At 34.2% G+C, this 11,091-nt stretch overlaps 1 long non-coding RNA gene across 1 annotated transcript; it reads right to left on the bottom strand.

Annotated features, from left to right (window-relative positions):
- Positions 1–4,637: 4,637 nt before the first annotated feature.
- Positions 4,638–6,856, bottom strand: LOC131951165 (uncharacterized). The gene is made up of 4 exons (XR_009388399.1): positions 6,492–6,856; positions 5,817–5,929; positions 5,472–5,529; positions 4,638–5,233 (listed from the first exon to the last, which is right to left on the bottom strand). It is a non-coding gene; the product is annotated as an uncharacterized LOC131951165 (long non-coding RNA).
- Positions 6,857–11,091: the final 4,235 nt, after the last annotated feature.

The raw sequence follows: 11,091 nt of genomic DNA, 5'->3' as shown, positions 1-11,091 counted from the left end.
AATAGGCGTTACTGGTTAAATAGCAATTATTCTCATTCTAAATCTTTGGCTATCGAGTTTCATCGGTTTTTAAATTTAAGATTATGAACACATTGGCTTGACGAAAATGATTATATACACTTAAATACATACTAAAATTTACTTTTGTTAATAAACCTACACTATTTTATGCACACATACAAAAAAGAATATTTTAGCGGCAGTTACAACGTCAAAAAAAAAGGAAACTCCTTTATACTGAATAGTTCTACGTAACAACAAAAATGTAAAAATACATAGTCCTAGAGCACACTAACACATACATATATACATACGAAGATATGTGTGTGTGTGTAAGTAGGATGTGAGGTGTGTAGACAGGCGGGGTGGAAGGAAAGCAGTTTGGCAGGAATAACGGTAGGTAGAAAAGTAGGTAGGCAGGCAGCAGCGCAGGCAGGTTAGTAGATAGGTAGGTATGTAGGCAGGGAGTTAGGTATGTAGGTAGGTGGGCCTAGGTAGGAAGGCGCCTCACTCGGTATAGTGAGCGATTATAGTAGCCCATCATATTCATAGCGTTTCGCAATTATTAAAACGAACAAAGGTACCATAGTACTCACGGGAAAACCCGGGGAGCTAAATGGAACCCTGCCAGGGCGCCACCAAATCGAATTTTTTTTCGTAGAAACCACCACAGGGGTATTAGCATTAACTTCTCAAATTCGAATGACAAACGAATGAAATCTTTGATAATGCTTAAACAAACAAACCCACATATTCGTTTTTGGGGCGCGGGTTTGTCCACACTGCCGCCTAGACGCACCAAGGCTCACTGTATGAAAGCCTTGAGTGTACGTTAATCAACCTCTGTAATAGTGAGGTAGAACACACATTGGCGACCGCCCATGTGTTAGAGACGCGTCCCTTGGCGCTCCAGGGAGCCACTGGTTATATTTCCGCAGGGGCGCCCCTAATTCGGTTTAATTATAAAATGTCGTGTGCCACCGTGTCCCTATTGTAGGGTGCTCTTTAAGGAGGCACTCTCTGTAGAGCCCGGGGCGCTCGCTGTCGCCAACTGCCAGGGCGCCGGCGGGCGCTCATTATTCTACTTAGTGAACATTTATAGTAGCCCATCTAAACCGTAGTGTCGCCCGAGATGGGTCTTGGCCGCTCTGGGCCATTCAACCGCTGGCGGATGAACCTGGTGTAGTTTTATCACTGAATCTCAGAGGCGTAGCACCATTCCTGGCGCCTGGGGACAAATTTTCAATTTGGCGCCCCCCCTCCCGCCGGAGACAAACTTTCAATTTGGCGCCCCATCCCCGTATTTTTTAAATATTTATAATGCAAAACTATAGCTAAAATGAGCTTTTAAATTTTTCCAACCATTTTGGCGCCCCTAGGGTTGGCGCCCGGGGACATATGTACCCCCGCCCCCCTCGCTGCGCCTCTGCTGAATCTAGTAATACCTATGACCGCAATTGATGAGATAGCCCCATCTGGATTCCCCTCTGGATTCTGAGCTCATAATCGTATGAGAAAAATCGAACCCTCCCAGGGTGCCACACTTAAGAATTTTTTTCTTTCTCGAAACCCTTTTCACCAACTACCCAAAATTTTATGACTCTCGTACGAACAGTGTCAAATTGCATCTGGCTTTTATTTTTATGGAGAAAAATTGCATTGCTTCCTGTCAGAGACCCCAGATCGAATGGGGCGCCAAAAGGGGTAGACAATTTTTTAAAAATCCTCATTCTTCAGTAAAATTTAAGAAAACAGATTTATACATGACTGATATCCTCAATTATTTATTCATATAGGACAAACAGATAAACAATCTTTCATTTCTATAAATATAAATAGATATATAGGGCCTACTTTAACTAGTGTCCGCATACCCGCACCCGGAAACTTAGTCACAATTTTCTTTGTTACATTTGAACCCTTTAGGTTAATCAATATTAACAAAATTGAACAAGATGCAACAAATACAGTTAACCAAGAAATTGAACAAATAAAATTCACGTTATCTTTTTATTGTTTTTAGATATAGAGTAGTAACAGACTACCTACAGGTCCTAACCAGTGGCGTAGCGAGGTCGGGTGTCACCCGGTGCGGCACTTAATGGTGTCACCCCCCCCCCCCCCCCCCCCCCCAGAGGCATAGAGACCCTTCCCAGGGACAAACTTTCAAATTTTCGATTTGCACCCCCCCTCAAACTTTCGATTTGCACCCCCCCCTCGAGTTTTCGATTTGCACCCCCCCCTCGAGTTTTCGATTTGCACCCCCCCCCTCAAACTTTCGATTTGCACCCCCCCCCCCTCGAGTTTTTCTCTATATATTTTGCTATTTTTTGCCTTGGTGTCACCCCCCTAAATGGTGTCACCCGGTGCGGTCCGCACCCCCCGCCCCCCCCTCGCTACGCCCCTGGTCCTAACTCGCGACGAGGTACACATTTGTATTAAAACACACATCTAAGACATTTTCCATTTAGGTGGGTTTTGCAGTACGGTGGTTTCTTAAGTCGTGGACAAGTGATTGCGCTTATCTCTGTTGAGTAGCTATGTATTCTGTCCTATATTAGACACATTGGTAAATATCTGTCACAATATGGGCATAGAGATGATATAACGATAGCTTATCTTTGCGGACGACGCTAAACTTTGGCATCGACACCACGGCCTACAAGTTCAAATTCGGTCCTTCAGAAATGTTTGAAGTCTCTAGATTAAAACTACTTTTCTCTTTTTTGTACCTACTGACCACATCACATGCATTTGTTCTGAAAGTCTAAAAACAGAGGAACAAATATATCGTCTAGACTTATGAGGTCTACAGATTAGGTATTTTGGCAGTTATCTAAGCCCTTGCCTGTTCTGACTCAAAGCCTTATTCTTTCTCTATCGACGCCTTGCGTAACATGGGATTGGGTTTTTAAGGCGGCATAAAGCTTTATGTTGTTCCTTTTTGAGTACACTAGATTAAAAACTAACGTTTTCAGATGCCTAAAGATGTTTAACCACTAATTAATCAGAATAATGGGTCAAGATTTCAATTCTTGGTTTTGGGACACGTTAGTTGCCGGGGTTGAGCTAATGTCGATAGCATAAGGACTGTACCTTGATGCGGGCGTTTTATTTGTTGCCCATCGTAATAATTGAATGGTTGATGGGGCTTCTTCAAGGGTTTGATTTGCCGTAATGTTAATGATATCATGCATGTGCGGCTTTTCTAAGAAGAAAATGCGTTTAAACACTTTTTAGTTATGCTTTTTTTTAAATAGGCCTATATTTTACGACATCATAATCGTAATGAACAATAAAATGAATTTAAACAACTTTAGAATACACCTGTTTCGGCTAACATGAATGTTATTCTTCAAACTAGTAATGTTAAACGTGTCTTTTTCGCATTTTCGACTTATAAGCAATACAGTAAATTCCGATAACGTCCATATGCATACAAGCAATGGCGTAGGCGAGGAGGGGTTTAATAGTGATTTAATAATGATACTTTCTTAACCCTCTACTGGACATCATGTTTGGTACCTTGCCCCCGGCAACTGGGTGGATTTGGATTACACCCAAGTTTTACTTCATAGTAAATGGCTTCAGTTTTAATTGTTGGAGTTGGTAGCAACATTGACACAGTTGAAGGTATTCAGAACAAGGTGGCCAGGAGAAATCACATTAATTAGTATATAATTTACCATTACTAACAATAGGCCCTACTTAATTGTTTAATGTTGCTGGATATTAAGCCTGGTAGGTATTTATGTTTATTAATTTGTACAGAAACATAAAAAGGATTCCCAAACAAAGTTTTATTTTTCAGAAATAAAGAAAATGATACAAATCAATAAAAAACAGTTTTCAAAAGAATGTGTATAAAAGTAATTATTATAAAATAAGAATATAGCATTGCATAGATAAAAATAAAATACTTGACACAAACAATATGAGGAATATTTTTTATCAGAGAAGAGAAAAATATATGATGTAGTTTGAAAATAATAATGTACAGAATGTAGCTTTTGCAGATTAAAATGAAAATGCTCATGCCTATATAATTAATTGAGTAAATGAAGCAAGACCCAAAACAATAGGCTAAATAATATGCATGGGACAGGCATTGAAAACTACAAATTGCATATAGTGAAGGTTACCCTATTTATTGGCTATATCCACAGTAAAGATGTATGGCTTTATTACCTGCTTGTAAAATTGTTAAGGAAAAAGTAAAGTATTGTTAACTTTTTATGGCAGACCAACTACGGGCTGTGTTCTGGGAACATGTCATCTGTAAGGGGCATTGTTCTCGGCACATGTTGTCATTTTTTGTGTTCTCGGCACATGTTGCCATTTTGTGTGTTCTGGGAACATGTTGCCATTTTGTGTGTTCTGGGCACATAATGACATTTTGTGTGTTCTGGGAACATGTTGCCATTTTGTGAGTTCATGGAACATGTTGACATTATTTGGCTGTGTTCTGGGAACATGTTGCCATTTTGTGTGTTCTGGGAACATGTTGCCATTTTGTGAGTTCAGGAACATGTTGACATTATTTGGCTGTGTTCTGGGAACATGTTGCCATTTTGTGTGTTCTGGGAACATGTTGCCATTTTGTGAGTTCAGGAACATGTTGACATTATTTGGCTGTGTTCTGGGAACATGTTGCCATTTTGTGTGTTCTGGGAACATGTTGCCATTTTGTGTGTTCTGGGAACATGTTGCCATTTTGTGAGTTCAGGAACATGTTGACATTATTTGGCTGTGTTCTGGGAACATGTTGCCATTTTGTGTGTTCTGGGAACATGTTGCCATTTTGTGTGTTCTGGGAACATGTTGACATTATGTGGCTGTGTTCTGGGAACATGTTGACATTATGTGGCTGTGTTCTGGGAACATGTTGACATTATGTGGCTGTGTTATGGGAACATGTTTGTTTCATTTTTAAATATTATAATAAAACATTTTTAGAAATTCTATATTAGGAATTGTGTATATATATAAATTTATATATTTAATAAGACAATTGGATGAATTATAATAAACAGCAAAAATGATTCAAATAAGTTTAGAAGTATTTGGCTTGCTGTCCTAACAGTGAACTGTATTGCGAGATTGTTTCCCTAGTGATAACTCATTTTTTTTGTGCGACCCTTCCAATCAAGTATCCAGCTTTTTCTTGGCCTGTATCAAAATGCTGGTCAGACTTGCTTGACTTGTGTATCACAATATGATTTTGAATGTTTTTCTGTAAATGAAATAAAGGCAAAATATTTTGATACTTTCTTTTGTGGAACTTGCAAGAAAAATAAATTACAAATTTATATTACTATCTCTAATATTTCTTTACTATAACTAATTACTTTGAAAAGATAAAGCACTGAACATGATGAATAACAAGAAACAAACATTATCAGCAAAGATTATAGATTTAAAATTGTATTCATTCATATTGAAGATTAATGAAGTAGACTATCAATATTTACCCTCTTGATGGCTGATACTTTGATTTGATGTCTTTACTTTAAGCTTACACATCAGTCTCTGTGTGGTAAAATATGAAATAATATGCTTCAATAAAACTGTTTCAGTATATTAATTATATTAGATAAGTACATAGTTTTGAGCTCTATAACAATATGTGTTTCAATTATCATTCAAATATAATACCCTCTATGTTGTACAACTCACTGATTTATTAGAATTTAAAAAAAGACAATAATTAATAAAATATTTTGGATTAAAATCCATTATATTTATTATAACATACAATGCTATCTCTTGCTATAATAATTACTTTAAAAAATGGGTTATGCCTATAGTACAGTTACCTGAGGATGAAACTAGGCACAGTGTATAGTCCACGGAGACTGATTAATATCCCTTGTAATTGAACATCAGTTGTAGTTATGAAATCTGGATGGCCAAACACACACTCATAGTCCTGAAAAGCAATTTACACATAGATTAGCAAGAATATCTCACAAATTATTAAATTAAAGCTAACCCTTATTTAGTGCAATCCATCAAAGTAGTAGCATTTTTCGTTAAGTTGTAGACACAATACAAAGTAATGTTTGGTCTGTGATTTACATACTTTTATAAAATAGCAATCAAATTATATATATATATATATATATATATATATATATATATATATATATATATATATATATATTCATTGTAAATTTTAGCTATGTCTTGCTATTAAATTTATTTACTCGACTGATCTAAACTCACTTTATTTAAACATAATATAGTGGATAAGTATAGTGATTTTATTTTTCAGCAATAAATAGCAGGCCTAAAGAAAATTAAATGGTAACGTTTGCGAATGAACACATTAAATTCTATGTATTTCCATTTCTATGTCTATCCCACCTTGATCCATATTACTAACCAAGCATTAAACTATAGTCCTAAACCTGACTCTAATTACCATTTATTGGACAACCTGAACCTTTGCGATACCATGTTATAATATATTATTTTAAAAAAGAGCTTACCACTAATTACTAAAATCAATTGTTTTTAGTATTAACTGAGCCGCATACTATCTGCTGCTATTGTCATCACCAGAAATCCAGTATGTTGGCAAAGATTAGTCTCTAAGTTCCCTGCAACCTCTTTCCTCTCGAGTGCGGAAAACACTGAAATCATTAATCATTATTTCATTATGCCTAATAGTTTAAAGGTAGTATTAAAGTAGTACTAAATAGTACGAGTCTAAGTTACTATAGGTCTAATGATAATTATTATTGTGTATGCTTACATGCTTTAAGTTTTATGCACAATATTGGTATATAATATATAGTCTATAGTATATAGCCTAAGCTATAGAGTATATAGGCCTATGAGCCTAAATATAATAGCAGCTTGAATAACGCTCATTAGCATGCATTCACTATAAACTATAAAGATAATCAAATATTTCAATTTAATTAAATTATAACTAATAGGCCTAATAGTAAATAGGCTTTTTTCTTGTGGCAACAAATTTAAAGTATAGGGCAGTACAGTTATAGTATAGGCCTACTAGATTCTATATTTAAGTATGTGGGCTTTTCATTCCAATGCACCACAATAGATACCACACATGATCAAGCTGGACCTCTGATCTAAAGATTTAATAATTGGGCCTAACAAACAGTGAAACTACAATAAAAATTATGTAAATTACTAATTTAACCTTTTTACATCCGCTTCTCTAGATTCCTATTCTATTTCCTTCAAACTTTCTTTTTATGCAGCCGTATGATTAGATTCTAGACTATATTCTAATAAACATGAAATAACTACTAACCAGAACACTAGATCTAAATTTCTATATTCTATGCAATATGTATTAAACCTATAGGCCTAATATTTATTTTAAATTCCTATGCGATGTGTCGTTAACTGTAGGTTTCATGTTATTTTTTTTAATGGCGGAAATCAGTTTAAAATTTCGTTTCCTTCCTTTTGTTATTCTATTTATAGATTCAAACTGCTTAGAGACGGAGCAATTATCATTGAGTTAGTCGGCTGATCCACACAGGAAGTGCGGGTATATCTATATGTTACTCAGTGATCTGATCATTGACAAATACAGAGATAGCCATTCGCATGGGGTGCTCTCTCTCTCTCTCTCTCTCTCTCTCTCTCTCTCTCTCTCTCTATATACTATATATATATATATATATTTATATATATATATATATATATAATATATATATATATATATATGTATATATATATATATATATATTATATATATATATATATATATATATATAAATATATATATATATATATGTATATGTATATATATATATATATATATATATATATATATATATATATATATATATATATATATATATATATATATATATATATATATATATATATATATATATATATATATATATATATATATATATATATTACTAAAGCGCCCGATCCCCCCCGAAGATGCCTGGAAGAAACTCTGTTTACTGGTCTAAGGTCTATCTATCTATATATATATATATATATATATATATATATATATATATATATATATATATATATATATATATATATATATATATATATATAGTCTGCTGTAATATTTTGAGAGGGTTTTATCATTGCGTTACCACTCCTATATTCTTAGACGTATAGCCTAACACGAAGCTATTTAAACGTAAACAATACCTGAGCGATATTTATTGGGCCATATTTGTCGGGGAAAGGATTTGCCCACATTACCGTCCAGCAGAGGCGTAGCGACCCTCCCCGGCGAACACCCCCCTCAAACTTTCGATTTGCACCTCCCCCCCCCCCCTCAAACATTTCATTTGCACCCCCCATCAAACTTTCAATTTGGCGCCCCCTAAGGTCGGCGCCCGGGGACATATGTCCCCCCCCCCCCCCCCCCGCCACGCTACTGCCTACCAGCATGTGTGCTGTATAAAACCTTTGAGTGTATGTTAATCACATTCCGTATTAGTGAGGCAGATCACACTTCGGCGACAGCCCATGAGTGTGGAAAGTAGAGCGGCGCTCTCGGGAGCTCCTGGTTAAATAAATGCAGGGGCACCGTGTACGGACCCTGGTTCTGTTTAATTTTTAAATCTTCGAATGTCTTGTGCCTATGAGTCAATATTGTAGGGTGCTCTTTAAAACTAACGTAGGCGCCACAGTGCTCACATGATAGCCTAGGGCGTCTAATCGCACTCTGCCGAGGCGCCGGATACTAAAATACTATAGTACCCCAATGTATACATAGCCTATTGCATGATTTAATTTAGTGAGTTGTTATAGAACCCCATTCTATCCATAGCCTAGCGCACTCTTTCAAATGAACGTAGGCGATAAAATGCTCACAGGGGAGTCCGAGGCGCCTTAGGCCCCGCAATCGCTGGGCGCCGGCGGCTGCGCCTGTTGCAGTTTTACCGCTGAATATAGTAGTACCCATTACCCAGTATGCAGGACGACCAGTTAACAGATACCAAGTGCTAAGACAGCTGTATTTTCATCAACTCTCCAAAAATTTAGGGCACTAGGATGAACGGTATCAAACCGCATCAGACTTTTTATATACCGTAATATAGAGAAAAATAGCTTGCTGGTGCGCCGCCCTTGTGAAATTGAATCTTTCTCCGCATCCGCCCCTCCCCAACACATACAGAAAGAAACCTATTCATCAATGGTAGTAATGCCATAAGGACAAATCAACAAGCAAACCCACATACATTCATATATATATATATATATATATATATATATATATATATATATATATACATATATATATATATACATATATATATATATATATATATATATATATATATATATATATATATATATATACATATATATATATATATATTTATATATATATATATATATATATTGGTCTAGATCTATATATCATAACAGCTGATTCAATCATATTAACAAATTGTATCTTATGTCTTAAAAATTTAATAATTTTCAGCTACATTAATTAATACATTTTGTTGCTCACTTCAATTATTATAATTATGATTAACTTAATGGGTTATATAATTATTTATACAAAATTTAGAATTACATAAAATGGAATATATTCAATATAAAAAAAATACAGAGTAAATATTACTTCAATGATTCAAATCATAATTGTACATTTAAAGTGTTGTTGTTTATTACTGGTTAGTATTATTGTATAAGTAATGTAATGGGTAAGAATTTAGGCATCATTTTTTACAAAAAACCTGAACAAAGCTAGCCAAAAACACCTAGTACAATATAATAAATGTACTATAGTGATTCATGACATCCATTCTTTCCATGAAGTATTTCTTCCTTTGTGTGAATATTTAAAAATTATCATGTTAAATCATTTTTAATAACTTTTTTAACTTTGTTTAAATTTCATGTTTACAACATAGATGCACACAATTTAAAAACATTAGTTACAAATAATACATTAATTTTACTTATCTTCAAAATGAAATGTCTAGATATCATATTAATCATTCCCAATACTTTGTTTGACAAATAATACTATGAAGAGTATTATATCCTGTATGACAAACATTAATGGTGTGTTTTCAGCCTACACAATGTGGTATTAGTAAAAAAGCAATAATTTTATATATAGATAATTGAAGATCCTTGTGAAAGAGAATTTAATGACCAACAACACATTCAAGTCCTGAGTGAAAATTTGTGTGTGCAGATAAACTAGACTTACGAGCAAACTTTTTATTACAAATATCACATTCATATGGTCTCTGGTAAATGAATATTTTTATGTTTAGATAAACTACCTTTATAATTAAATTTTTTGTGACACACATCACATTCATATGGTCTCTCTGGTAAATGAATATTTTTATGCTCTGATAAATCACCTTTAAAATTAAATTTTTTGTTACACACATCACATTCATATGGTCTTTCTGGTAAATGTATATTTTTATGTGTAGATAAATTACCTTTACGATTAAATTTTTTATGACACACATCACATTCATATGGTCTCTCTGGTAAATGAATATTTTTATGCTCTGATAAATCACCTTTAAAATTAAATTTTTTGTGACACACATCACATTCATATGGTCTCTCTGGTAAATGAATATTTTTATGTGTAGATAAATGACCTTTAGATTTAAATTTTTTATGACACACGTCACATTCATATGGTCTCTCTGGTAAATGTATATTTTTATGTGTAGATAAAGAACGTTTTTTACTAAATTTTTTATGACACACATCACATTCATATGGTCTCTCTGGTAAATGCATATTTTTATGTTTTGAAAAATCATCTTTATGATTAAATTTTTTGTGACACACATCACATTCATATGGTCTCTCTGGTAAATGTTTTTTTTGATGTCTAGATAATTGATCTTTATGATTAAATTTTTTGAGACACACATCACATTCATATGGTCTCTCAGGTAAATGAATATTTTTATGTTTTGATAAATCACTTTTATGATAAAATTTTTTGTGACACACATCACATTCAAATGGTCTCTCTGGTAGATGAACATTTTTATGCTCTGATAAATAACATTTATAATTAAATTTTTTGTGACACACATCACATTCATAAGGTCTCTCTGGTAGATGAACATTTTT

This window comes from Physella acuta, unplaced genomic scaffold (genome assembly GCF_028476545.2).
Source record: "Physella acuta isolate Inbredline_101_S28 unplaced genomic scaffold, ASM2847654v3 ptg000802l, whole genome shotgun sequence".
NCBI classification, from domain to species: Eukaryota; Metazoa; Mollusca; class Gastropoda; family Physidae; genus Physella; species Physella acuta.
The sequence above is the reverse complement of the archived record's forward strand: the minus strand, read 5'-3'. Positions and strand labels throughout refer to the sequence as shown.